We start from the raw sequence: 14,281 nt of genomic DNA on the forward strand, positions 1-14,281 counted from the left end.
CTGGGAAGACCAATGTATTCAGTGTGACTTAGGAGCTTATGGTACAAGGGAGAGGTGGGGGAAGGTGAAGCAGGAGAGGGAGGCTTGGGCCTTGTCAGCCATGCTGAAGATGGAGGCTTTATCCAGAGGAATAGTGAAGAACTTTAAGCCTAAGAACAAGGAGAGATTTGTGACTTAGATCACTTTGCAGTATAGAGACTGGTTTGGAAAGGGGAGAGAGATCCAAGGCTTTTGCAGTGATCCCAGGGGGAAGAGAATGGAAACTGGAATTAAGGCAGTGGCTGATGGAAAGAAGAGAAGTAGTTTTATGGGGTGCTTAGGAGGTAAAGTTAATGTCTGGGGAATCGTTTTGCTGTGTGGAGGAGGGAGAGAGACAAGTCAAGATTGTGTACCCTGTTTCTGACTTGACAACTGGGTGGGTGGCACCATTTTCTGCGACAGTGGAGCTTGGAGGAAGGGGGGTCATGGCTGCACACAGATTTGGGTGGCATCAACACACAGCGGGAGGAGAGTAATGGAGATAGCCCTCAGAAAATGTGTAGCATTAGAAGAGAGCTAAGGAAGAAAGTAAAGAACATACACCAAAGGGAAGGCAGGGCAAGAGAAGCCAGCTGACAGGGTGAGACCGGGAAAGTGTGGTGCGGTGGAAGCCCAGGTAGGAAGGCGAAGTGTGAGATGCGCCTGGGGAGTGATGACACCAAGAATGAGGAGGGGCCACTGGATTTGGCAGCAAGGAGCCTTGATGGTATTGGTGGGAGCAGTTCGATTGGACGGGTGAGATCAGAAGCCCCAGATGTCAGATGATGGAGGAATAATTTGGAGGAAGGAAATGGAGGCAGTGGAGGAAAGGAAACAATTCTCAATAAATTGGGCCGTATTTGCAAGGGAAGAAAAATGGAGGGAGCAGAGTATATAGAATTGAGGAAACTTTTTTTTTTTTTTGGTAAAGTTTTGAGTGTTTTAATATGCTGTTAAGAAGAAGGATCAAGTGAGGCAGAAAAGTTGGAAATGCGGGAAAGTAGGAATTAGAATGGGACAAGCCCTGGAGAGCAGAAGCTGGTGGTACTGAAAGTTCCGGTGCGGAGTACCCTCCTGCAGGAGCCGAGTGGCTGCTGTCTTAATAGAAGGAAACAGCACTGACATTCAGCTGGTCTGCACTGGTACGGCTCAACCAGTTAGAACACTTCTGTACCAGTTAGTACGTAGTATAAGTAAGTGCAATAAGCGGTAAACATAATTAATAAAATAAATTTGATATGAACTCCTCGATTCAAGCTAATTAAGAGCTTGCAACAGCTATTGGTTAAAGGGTTTGCAGCGGCATCTAAGACGCTTAGCAGCGTCCTCTGCCGGTGTGGCAGCACCACTGCAGGCGGAGAGTGGCTTTGTACATATATGAAGCACTCTTAAAATTGCCTGTTTAAATTATCTTTGAAGTACAGAGTTGCTACTGCTTCTAAATAGTTAGCTTCTATTTTTATTTTATTGCTAGCACATTGTCATTCCTGTGCCATTAAGTTGCAGTGTTTTAATATTTACAAACTCAAGAATTTTTAATAAAATATTAAAACCAAACGGGTAAAGAGAACAAAGTTTGGATATGTTTCTTAATGTGTCTTTTGAAATATCAAAGTGAAAATCACTTGATGCCTGAGGAGAACAAAAAAAATAATATTAATGGGTTGCATCCTGGAATATGTAAAAATTACTGTGTAAAAATTAGAATAATATGAACATTCTTTCCAACTTAATTTTTTTTTAATTTCTTAAAAAGATTTTTTAATTACTCATTTGACAGAGAGAGCACAAACAGGGGGAAGGGTTGGAGAGAGAGGGAGAAGCAGACTGCCTGCTGAGCAGGGTGTCAGACTCTGGGCTCGATCCCAGGACCCCAGTGTCATTACCTGAGCTGAGGGCAGGTGCTTAACCCGCTGAGCCACCCAGTTTTATTTTGAAAACTAACATACAGAAAAACAGAAAAAAGAGATGATAAACACCCAAACACTAAATACAAGGATTCAGCAACAGCTCTTTCTGCTGACAGGTCCTGTCCCCATGCTTTAATAAAATCACCTTTTTTTGTGCCAAAATACATACATATCTACATACATACATACAAGGATTCAACAAATCTTAATATTTTGCCATATTTACCTTATTTGTCTGTATCTTTTCATCTGTTTGTATAGTTATCTTTCTTTTCCTGAACTATTTGAAAGCAACTTACAGACACCATCACCATTCATCCCTAAATCTTCGGTATATATCTTACACAACCACAATGGAATTATATGATGAATTAATAATTTCTACTATCATCTAACATTAATCCATATTCAAACTTTCCCAATTTAAATGTCTTTTATAGCATTAATTAAAAAAACCCACCAGGATCCAGTCAAGTTCCATACTTGTACCTTCTATCTCTACACTGAAGAATTTTAATCAAGAAAGAATGCTGTACTTAGTCAAATGCTTTTTCTGCCTCTATTGAGAGGATCATATGGCTCTTGTCCTTTCTTTTATTTATGTAGTGTATCACACTGATTGATTTGCAGTTGTTGAATCACCCTTGCAGCCCAGGAATAAATCCCACTTGGTCCTGGTGAATAATACTGTTGGATCCTTATTGGCTAATATTTTGGAGAGAATTTTTGCATCCATGTTCATCAGGGATATTGGTCTGTAATTCTCCTTTTCGGTGGGGTCTTTGTCTGGTTTGGGGATCAAGGTAATGCTGGCCTCATAGAAAGAGTTTGGAAGTTTTCCTTCCATTTCTAGTTTTTGAAACAGCTTCAGAAGAATAGGTATTAATTCTTTAAATGTTTGGTAGAATTTCCCCGGGAAGCCATCTGGCCCTGGGCTCTTGTTTGTTGAAGATTTTTGATTACTGCCTCGATTTCTTTGGTGGTTATGGGTCTCTTCAGGTTTTCTGTTTCTTCATGGTGGTTCAGTTTGGGTAGTTTATATGTCTTAGGAATGCATCCATTGCTTCCAGATTGCCTAATTTGTTGGGATATAATTGCTCATAATATGTTCTTATAATTGTTTGTATTTCTTCGGTGTTGGTTGTGATTTCCTCTCTTTCATTTATGATTTTATTTATTTGGGTCCTTTCTCTTTTCTTTTTGATAAGTCTGGCTAGAGGTTTATTGATCTCATTAATTCTCTCGAAGAACCAGCTCCTAGTTTCATTGATTTGTTGTACTGTTGTTTTTTTTTTAATTTCTATATCATTGATTTCTGCTCTAATCTTTATTATTTATCTTTTACTCCTGGATTTAGTCTTTATTTGCTGTTCTTTCTCCATCTTCTTTAGGTATAAGGTTAGGTTGTTATTTGAAACTTTTCTTGTTTCTTGAGAAAGGCCTGTATTGCTATATACTTCCCTCTTAGGACCACCTTTGCTGCATCCCAAAGTTTTTTTTTTAAGGTTTTATTTATTTATTTGACAGAGAGAGACAGCACAAGTAGGCAGAGCAGTAGGCAGAGGGAGAGGGAGGAGCAGGGTCCTCATTGAGCAGAGAGCCTGATGCGGGGCTTGACCCCAGGACCCTGGGATCATGACCTGAGCTGAAGGTAGATGCTTAACCGACTGAGCCACCCAGGGGCCCTGTCCCAAAGATTTTGAGCAGTTGTTTCTTCGTTTTCATTTATTTCCATGTATTTTTTAAATTCTTCTTTAATTTTCTGGTTGACTCATTCATTCTTTAGTAGGATACTCTTTAACCTCCATGTATTTGTGTTCCTTCCGAATTTTTTCTTGTGATTGAGTTCAAGTTTTAAAGCACTGTGGTCTGAACATATGCAGGGAAGACAGGGAATAATCCCAGTCTTTTTGTACCAGTTGAGACCTGATTTGTGACCCGGGATATGATCTATTCTGGAGAATGTTCCATGTGCACTCAAGAAAAATGTGTATTCTGTTGCTTTAGGATGGAATGTTCTGAATATATCTGTGAAGTCCATCTGGTCCAGTGTGTCATTCAAAGCCCTTGTTTCCTTTTTGATCTTCTGCTTAGATGATCTGTCCATCGCTCTGAGTGGAGTGTTAAATACCCCAAGTTAGGGGCATAAATATTTATAATTGTTAGATCTTCTTGTTGGATAGACCCCTTTTATTATGATATAGTGTCCTTCTTTATCTCTTCCTACACTCTTTGGTTTAAAATCTAGTTTGTCTGGGGCGCCTGGGTGGCTTAGGCATTAAGCGTCTGCCTTCGGCTTAGGTCATGATCCCAGGGTCCTGGGATTGAGCCCCGCGTCGGGCTCCCTGCTCCGCGGGAAGCCTGCTTCTCCCTCTCCCACTCCCCCTGCTTGTGTTCCCTCTCTCGCTGTGTCTCTCTCTGTCAAATAAATAAAAATTCTTTAAAAAAAATCTGGTTTGTCTGATATAGGGGTTGCTACCCCTGCTTTCTTTTGATGTCCATTAGCATGATAAATGGTTCTCCACCCCCTCACTTTCAATCTGGAGGTGTCTTTGTGTCCAAAATGTGTCTTTTGCAGACAGCATATTGATGGGTCTTCGTTTATTCTTTTTTCCCCCAGATTTTATTTATTTATTTGTCAGAGAGTGAGAGAGAAAGAGAGTGAGCACAAGCAGGGGGAGTGGCAGCTAGAGGGAGAAGCAGTCTCCCGCTGAGCAGGGAGCCCAATGTGGGACTCAGCCCCAGGACGCTGGGATCATGACCTGAGCTGAAGACAGATGTTTAACTGACTGAGCCACCCAGGCATCCCTCGTCCTGTCTTTTTTGATCCAATCTGATACCCTGTGTCTTTTGATTGGAGCATTTAGCCCATTTACATTCAGAGTAATTATTGAAAGATATGAATTTAGTGCCATTCTATTACTTGTAAAGTCACTATTATTGTAGATTGTTTCTTTCTGGTCTTTATTACTTTTGGGCTTCTCTCTGCTTAGAGGATCCCCTTTACTATTTCTTGCAGGGTTGTTTTAGTGTACACAAATTCCTTTAGTTTTTGTTTGTTCTGGAAACTCTTTATCTCTCCTTTTGTTCTGAATCACAGCTTTGCTGGATAAAGTATTCTTGGCTGCATATTTTTCCCATTTAGCATAGTGAGTATATCATGCCAGTCCTTTCTGGCCTGCCAGGTCTCTGTGGATGGGTGTGCTGCCAGCCTTATGTTTCTACCCTTGTAGCTTAAGGACCTCTTGCCCCGAGCTTCTTTCAGGATTTTCTCTTTATCTCTGATATTTGCAAGCTTCACTATTATATGTGGAGGTATTGATTTGGAGGGGGGTTCTCTGTGCCTCCTGGACTTGAATGCACATTTCCTTCCCCAGATTAGGGATGTTCACAGCTATAATTTGTTCAAATCTTTTTTTTTTTAAAGATTTTATTTATTTATTTAAGAGAGAGAGAGAGAGAGAGAAACAGCATGAGAGGGGAGAAGGTCAGAGGGAGAAGCAGGCTCCCTGCTGAGCCGGGAGCCCGATGTGGGACTCGATCCCAGGACTCTGGGATCATGACCTGAGCCGAAGGCAGTCGCTTAACCAACTGAGCCACCCAGGCGCCCTCAAATAAAGCTTCCGCCCCTCTCTCTCTCTTCATCTTCTGGGACCCCTATCATATGGATATTATTTCGCTTTATGGTATCACTGATTTCAGTGTCTCCCTTGGTGATCCAGTAGTTTTTTTCCTCAGCTTCCTTATTTTCCATCACTTTGTCTTTTGTATCCTGACTCTCTCTTCTGCCTCATTTATCCTACCTGTTAGAGCCTCCATTTTTTACTCCATTTCAGTAATAGCATTTTTAATTTCAGCCTGATTAGATTTTAGTTCTTTTATTTCTTCAGTAGTGGTTTCTCTAGGGTCCTCTATGCTTTTTTAAACCCAGCTAGTATCTTTATAATCGTTGTTTTGAAAACTAGTTCCAACATCTTACTTATATTCATATTGATTAAGTCCCTTGCAGTGAGTACTACCTCCTGTTCTTTCTTTTGGTGTGAGTTCCTCGGTCTCATCATTATGTTGAGAAAAGAATAGAAGAAATAAAGAGAAAAGACAAAAATAACAACAGAAAAAAACAAACAAAACAAATCAGAAGAAAACGAAACAAAACTAAGAAAAAATCAAAGAAGAATAAAACAGAACAAAACAATAAACTAGATCCTGGGTGTATTTTGGTCTGTTTGTTAAAAGAAACTAGACACCAAAATTGGAAAGAAAAATTTATGTATATACAAAAATAAAATAAAATACAATGACAGGAAACGTAAAATGAAAATATATATAATGTATATATAAAAATAAAAATGAGTAAAGAAAAGAATTGAAAAAAATAAGAAAATAGCTGAAAAAAAAATTGGAAGACTAAGGAATAATAAAAAAAACCCCACGAATGGTATACACTGTTTCCCCAAGAGCTGAAGTTTTGCAGTTTTCTATTATCAGTAAGCCTCATGCTAGTGAGTTGCTCATGCTAGTCTTCCGGGGGAAGGGTCTGTTGTGCTGAATCTCAGGTGTCTTTGCCCTGGTGGAATTGGGCCTCCCTTGCAAAGGGGCTGGGCTTAATGTAAGAAGCTCTGGATTCCATCATGTGGTGCTATTTTGCTCCTTGAAGGCTTTCAGCACTGATGGTGAAGCTACAGAGAAGGTTCTTGTCTCAAGGAGTCAAAGACTCAATCTCCCGGATAAAGGAGAGTGAGTAAAGTGATAGAGTTTTAAACAAGGATACAGAAAAACCTCCCAGGAGTGAGAGGAGTTCAGACAGGGTTGCAACTGAGGGCTTTTAGGGTTCGTCCTTTTTTGAAGGCTAACCAGGGAGAGAACTTAAATCTTTTCGACTTCTCTACTGGCAGCACCAATGATTAAGGACTAGTGATAACATCGTTAATGGCTTACTTCTTTTTAGGGTTTGGTTATTTTCTGTTGACCACAGGAGACTGTCATAAATAAGACTTCCCCCTTGGACACCTAGGGCAGGGTGGTCTGGAGTGTTCCCTTGTCTCTAGTTTCCTTCCACTTCTGCATTTTTGGGATTTCTGTGAGCCTGATCACATAGCCCCCATCTCTCCCTACCTAGCCCCGCCTGTCCCTTACTCAACAGGGGGATGAAAATGGTGGCACCAGGATCTCTAGCATGGAACTGAAAGTTCACGTCCCCCCACTCTTCAGTGAGCCTTCACAGAAAAACAGTCAATCACCCTTGTCTCCCTGGTTTCCGTCTGAACTCTGTTCACTTCACCTGTGACTGACCATTTTTATCTCGGGGACGTGACCCAGTTTCAAGTCTCTGAACTTTACAGGTTCCTGTGATGTGGACCTGAGCCATTCCCAGTGGGGGACTGGTGGAGAGGGAGAGAAGTCTTTCCAGGCTTCTGCCTTGTACCAGGCACCTACCTGGAGTGCAGTTGTGCAAGTGTAAAGCCTTCCGTGATTTATGACAAAACTGAGCAGAAAGTTGGCACCTAGACTCACTGTGTTCAGCTGGCTTCTCTTCTCTTCTCTGGGAGTTCCGCCACACTCAGGCACCCCCCGTTCTTCTTGTGACCCCGGGAATCCTGAGACCACGCTGTCCCACTTGGAATCTGCCCCACTTTGCCACCTGAGCACCACTGGAGCAGACTTATAGAAGTTCTGATTTTGCACTCTGCTGCTTGTAGTACTTTGCGGTGGCCTCCTTAGGCAGGCTCCCTCCCTTCTGCGGTATCCTACATATTGCCCCTGATTCACATCTCCGCACCACCTACCTTCCAAAAAGGGGTTGCTTTTCTTTTTTCTTTCTTTTTTTGTTTTTTGTTTTTAAGATTTTATTTATTTATTTGACACAGAGAGAGACACAGCGAGAGAGGGAACACAAGCAGGGGGAGTGGGAGAGGGAGAAGCAGGCTTCCCGCGGAGCAGGGAGCCCGATGCGGGGCTCGATCCCAGGACCCTGGGATCATGACCTGAGCTGAAGGCAGATGCTTAACCCACTGAGCGACCCAGGCACCGCTCTTTCTTTCTCTTTTTTTTTTTTTTTTAAGATTTTTATTTGTCAGAGAGAGAGAGAGAGAGCGAGAGAGCACAAGCAGGGGGAGCAGCAGGCAGAGGGAGAAGCAGGCTCCCCGCTGAGCAGGGAGCCCGATGCGGGGCTCGATCCCAGGACCCTGGGATCATGACTTCGATTTGGTTTTGGAATGTAGGTGAGGTTTGGTGGGGTGGGATCCGGAGCCGATGACCAAGAAAGAACTCTTGAGACATCTGGTGCAAAAAGGTGGTTTTATGAAAGCACAGGGACAAGGACCCGTGGGGAGAAAGAGCTGCTGAACCGGGGTTGTGAGGGGTGGCTGATTCTATATTTGGGAGTTGGGGGAGGTAAGGAAAAGGGAGATTTCAGAAGGATTTTCATATGTTAAAGTCTCACAGGATACTGCAGGCCTTGCCATTGTCAAGTTAAGGTTGTTTTCCACTCTAGCAAGGCATTACCATTAAGACAGTTGGGAGCTTCCTGGATGAATGTCACACATACCCCTTCCAGGAATGGGGAGGTAGGTTGTGGGGTGTCAGCTTGTGCTTTGTCCTTAGCTTGCCTTCTGCTGCCTCATCAACCTCAGCCAAAGGCAGACGCTTAACCAACTGAGCCACCCAGGCGTCCTGCACCTTGCTTCTGATGAGGAAGCGGAAGCCAAGCTGATGACGAAGCACAAGCTGACACCCCACAATGCCCCTCCGACCCAGCCCCGCAGGATATCTGTTGATGTAGGAAAGAATGTTAGGTTTCGAAGCTGACGACCAAGAAAGAATTTTTGAGACGTCTTTGGTGCAAAAAGGTGATTTTGTTAAAGCCCAGGGACAGGCCCCGTGGGCAGAAGGAGCTGCAATGGGGTCATGAGGAGTGGCCCGTTACATACTTTCAAGTTGGGAGGGGGTTAGGGACAGCATTAAGTCTCTAAGGAATTTTGGAAGCGAGGTTTCCAGGATCCTGAAGGAGCTAGCTATTGTTGGGAAAAGGTCATTTATTAGCATCTAATAAAGCCTTAGACATGAGACCCTTCAGATGTATACTGGTGGGCCATACACTTGGGGGATGATTGCCAACACATATCTTGGGGGGTAGAGATAAAGGAAGTTTCCAAAGGAATTTTTATATGTTAAAGTAAATTTAGGGGCGCCTGGGTGGCTCAGTTGGTTAAGCGACTGCCTTCGGCTCAGGTCATGATCCTGGAGTCCCGGGATCGAGTCCCACATCGGGCTCCCTGCTCAGCAGGGAGTCTGCTTCTCCCTCTGACCCTCTTCCCTCTCGTGCTCTCTGTCTCTCATTCTCTCTCTCTCTCTCAAATAAATAAATAAAATAAAATCTTTAAAAAAAATAAAAAATAAAATGTAGAAAGTAGAACAACTTGCATATACATAAAAATGAAGTAAAATAAAATTCAATAAAAGGAAACAAAAACTAAAAAATAACATATATATAATTTGTATATAAAAATAGAAATTTAGGGCACCTTGGGTGGCCTCAGATGGTTAAGCATCTGCCTTCAGCTCAGGTCATGATTCCGGGGTCCTGGGATCGAGTCCCACATTGGGCTCCCTGCTCAGCGGGGAGTCTGCTTCTCCCTCTGACCCTCCCCCATCACGTGCTGTCTTTCATTCTCTCTCTCGAATAAATAAAATCCTTAAAAAAAAAATAGAGTAAATTTACAGGATCCTTGAGGCGGAGGGGTTGGGCTAGGATTGTGTTTTGCCCTTAGCAAAGTATTAACAGCCAGGCAGTTGAGTCCCTAGAGGAATGTTGCTGTGCCTGTTTCAAGGACTTGTCAATGGACTGTAGATAGTAAGGAAATTCAATTATTTCTCTTCTGCCTTTGTTTCCCACATCAGCTTCTGTACTCAATAATATATCCTGAGGATTGCTCCATATTAGTTATGCAGGTCTTTTTCATTCTTTTTTACAGCTGCATAGCATTGTTGTCTGGACATACCAGTTTATTCAGTCTCCTACTGATGGACTTGTGTCATTTCCAGTGTTTTGTTATGACAAATAATGCCAAAATGAATACCCTCATGCATGTTCACCGTGGAAATATATACTGAGTAGATAATTAGAAATGAAGTTTCTGAGTCTAAGGGTAATTATAGATGTAATTTTGTTAGATGGTGCTAAATTCTACTCCACGGGGATTCTATTAAACGTTTTGCCCCCAGTCAGCAATGTTATAATGGGACTGTTTCTCCACAGCCTTACTAACAGGGTGCTTTGACAAAGTTTGGCACTTTTGTCACTCTGATCAATGGGATATTGTTATCTTGGTATAGTTTTATTTTATCATGAATGCAACTGAACATCTTTTCATATGTATCAAGGCCATTTGCCTTTCCTTTTCAATGAAATCTCCACTGATGTCTTTTGCTTAAAAGTTTTCTTTTTTTGGTGTTTGTGTTCTGGATTTTTAAGAACTGGAGCAGGAAGATAAGCTACAAGTTACTTGTACTATGTTACACGTCTTTGTAATTTGTCCTTTGATTTTGTCTATTTTTTTCCAAAACACATGTATTTTTACTGTTATATAATGTTTGTTAATATTTTCTTTTATTCTGTATTTTGAATAATAATTAGAAAGGTCTTCCCAATCCACAGGTTATAGAGGAATTAATCAGTGTGCTCTTTTAATACTTATATGGTATCATTATTTATATTTAAATTTCTGATCTATTGGAGTTTATTCTAGTGTGTGATGTGAAGTGTGGCTCTAATTTTATCTTTTCCCAGAGGCTATCCAGTTGTTCTAATGCTGTTACTTAAAAAGCCTATCTTTCCCCCAGAGATTTGAGATTCCACTTTACTGGCATACCAAATTTTCTTATTTACTCGATTCTATTTCTTCTTCTTTTTTTTTTTTTTTAAAGATTTTATTTATTTGAGAGAGAGCACAAGCAGGTGGAGCGGCAGGCAGTGGGGAGGGAGAAGCAGACTCCCCACTGAGCAGGGAACCCGATGTGGGGCTTGATCCCAGGAACCCAGGATCATGACCTGACCTGAAGGCAGATGCCCAGCTCACTGAGCCACCCAGGTGCCCCAGGAGACTCTTAACTACAGGAAACAAACTGAAGGTTGCTGGAGGGGAGGTCGGTAGGGTATGGGGTAACTGGATGATGGGCATTAAGGAGGGCACTTGATGTAATGAGCACTAGGTGTTATATGCAACTGATGAATCACTAAGCTCTACCTCTGAAACTAATGATATACTATATGTTAATTAATGGAATTTAAATTAAAAAAAAAAGAAACCAAAAAGGGCATACATTTTGTTTGTTTTGGCTTTTTAAAAATACTTTCATTTAAATTCTAGTTAACATATAGTGCAATATTGGTTTCAGGAGTAGCATTCAGTGATTCATCACTTATATACAACACCCAGTGCAAAGGGCACACATTTTGAATTACTAAATTGTTTAGAAACATTAAGGAAAGCTATTGCATACTAGGATTTGATTTCCTTGTTACAGGGAGTCCACTTTTGCATATATTGACAACTATCTTATTATAAGTAAACATGAGAGGTACCTGGCCTGCTCAGTGGAGCATGTGACTCTTGATCTCGGGGTTGTAATTTCGAGCCCCATGTTGTGTGTAGATTACTTGAAAATAAAAAATCTTTTTAAAAAGATTTTATTTAGGGGCGCCTGGGTGGCTCAGTCGTTAAGCCTCGGACTTCGGCTTAGGTCATGATCGCAGGGTCCTGGGATCGAGCCCCACATTGGGCTCCCTGCTCAGCGGGAAGTCTGCTTCTCCCTCTCCCACTCCCCCTGCTTGTGTTCCCTCTCTCACTGTGTCTCTTTCTGTCAAATAAATAAATAAATAAAATCTTTTAAAAAAATAAAAGATTTTATTTGAGAGAGACTGCAGAGCTAGAGAAAGAGCATGAGTGTGTGTGGGGGGAGGGCGAGGGAGAGGCTGACTCCTCGCTGAGCAGGGAGCCTGACCCAGGGCTCAAGCCCAGGACCCTGGGATCATGACCTGAGCTGAAGGCAGATGCTTAAACAACTGCTTAACCGACTGCACCACCCAGGCACCCCCAAGATAAAAAATCTTAAAAAAAAAAAGTAAACATGAAAAAGGACAGAGTTTAGAAAGGAGGAATAGGAGTATGCCTCTAGTTAGAGGAACCTATTCTGATAAAAACATAAAACAGTTGAATGAACCACAAACTCCTAAGTGAACCACATTCCGCATTGTTTCATCTATTTTCCTAATTGGGACATTCTTCCTATAGTCTCCCATATGAGAGGTATCACTTTATGATTCAGTCACTAAATCAGAACTCACAAGTTCCCCCATTACTATCCCACTGTGGGCATGCATGTTCAGTCATGCGCAACCAACAGCACACTTAAAACAAACTTAGCCAAAAATCAGGTCTAGTGTGCAAGAGCCAATGAGCTCAGAAATGAGACTCATGGGTGTAGCCAAGGAATATGAACTGAAGACAAAAAGGGTCCAGATCTACCCCGACCCAGGTAGACATTATCTCCAGAAATAAGTGATCAAAAAGTAATTTGGAAGCATTTAGTTACTTGCACACTAATTACTATTTTTCATGCACCTAACTTATTGACATATGAAGCAATCAGTAGAGAGACTGAGTCAGGGATGAAGGCAAAATAAAGATGTGGTAAAATTCTACATTGGTGGTCCCCAGGGAATGAATGAACCTCCCAGTATTCATGCCCCATAGTAGACCCTTACATGTTGAGTCTGAGCTTGGTTACCTGACTTGCTTTGTCAAGGGGACATTAGCAAGTGTGATGAATATAGAGGCTTGATAAGTACTTGCACCTTGGAGCTTGTCCTCTTGAAATGCTCTCTGTGGAAGCCAGAGCACGTAGAGGTTCAACCACCCTGAGACAGCCATGCTGTGAGGACCTCAAAACCAGCTATGTAGCTAGGCCACACTGAAAAGCAATAAGGGGCAAAAGAAGCTTCTTGGGTCTTCCAGATCAGGCGCCACAGCCACTAGCTAAATGCAGCTGAGTGACTCCAGCTGACGACATATGGAGCAGAAGAAACTACCCAGCCAAGCTCTCAGTTTAGTCCACAGAATCATTGTTGTTTGAAGCCACATTATGCGGTGACTTTTATGCAGCAATAAATAAGTACAACACAGGATTTATAAGAGAAAGGGACCAAAAAAAAAAAAAAAAATACTGCATTCTGAGAACAGTGAATTTTATTTGTATGTTTGAGGTAAATTGATTAGCTGGCACCTAGCAAAGTGGTCAGTCTGAAATTTTATCTTTGAATAAGTTTCTTAGGGATAGCAAATAAAACAATTTTTGTTATTTACTCATTCTCAAGAAAACCTTGAGGGTTTACCTATGGGGCATACTTGTGTAGTGTCCACCAGTGTCCTTTCATTAGCACCTTTGACCTTGTTAGTTCAGATTTGTACAATTTCCCTTGTTAGGTTTTATAAAAGAAAACCGAGAGAGTGGGAAAGGCTGAGTGAGTCTGGAGGATCTGAAGCCACTCTGACCCCCTAAACTTTTTTCCTTGTTTAAAAACAACACCAGAGGGCACCTGGGTGGCTCAGTCGTTAAGCGTCGGCCTTCGGCTCAGGTCATGGTCCGAGGGTCCTGGGGTCGAGTCCCACATCGGGCTCCCCGCTCCACAGAGAGCCTGCTTCTCCCTCTCCCGCTCCCCCTGCTTGTGTTCCCTCTCTCACTGTGTCTCTCTCTGTCAAATAAATAAATAAAATCTTTAAAAAATAAATAAATAAAAACAACACCAGGGACCTGGGTGGCTCAGTCAGTTAAGTATCTGCCTTTAGCTCAGGTCATGATCCCAGAGTACTGGGATCGAGCCCCAAGTTGGGAATCCCTGCTCAGCAGGGAGTCTGCTTCTCTCTCTCCCTCTGCCCCTCCCCTCCTACCCCCACTTCTGCTCTCTCTCACTCTCTCTCTCTCTAATAAATAAAGACCTTAAAAAAAAATAAAAACAACACCAGTGGCATCAGTAGTCTGTCTAGCCCTTTAGTCAACAGTTAGGGGTACCTAAATAAAAAATGCTCTCTGAAGGCTCAAGCTCTTCCAGACAACCCTGGACCATGAGTTCCAAATGTGGCACTGTACTGAGGAAGCAGGGATGAAGGAACACCGGGGTCAGGGCCCTGGCAATGGAAGCTGCTTAGTGGTGTCAAGTGGTCTATGGAAATCAGGATCTTCCTTAATGGTAGGAATATGAGCATGGGTAAAAAGAGAGGTTAGCCAGTGACTGAAAAATACAAACTGAAACAGAGGAAAATAAAGGGCTGAAATACTCACAGAAGCACACAAAG

The sequence above is a fragment of the Zalophus californianus genome, chromosome 7 (assembly GCF_009762305.2).
Source record: "Zalophus californianus isolate mZalCal1 chromosome 7, mZalCal1.pri.v2, whole genome shotgun sequence".
NCBI classification, from domain to species: domain Eukaryota; kingdom Metazoa; phylum Chordata; class Mammalia; order Carnivora; family Otariidae; genus Zalophus; species Zalophus californianus.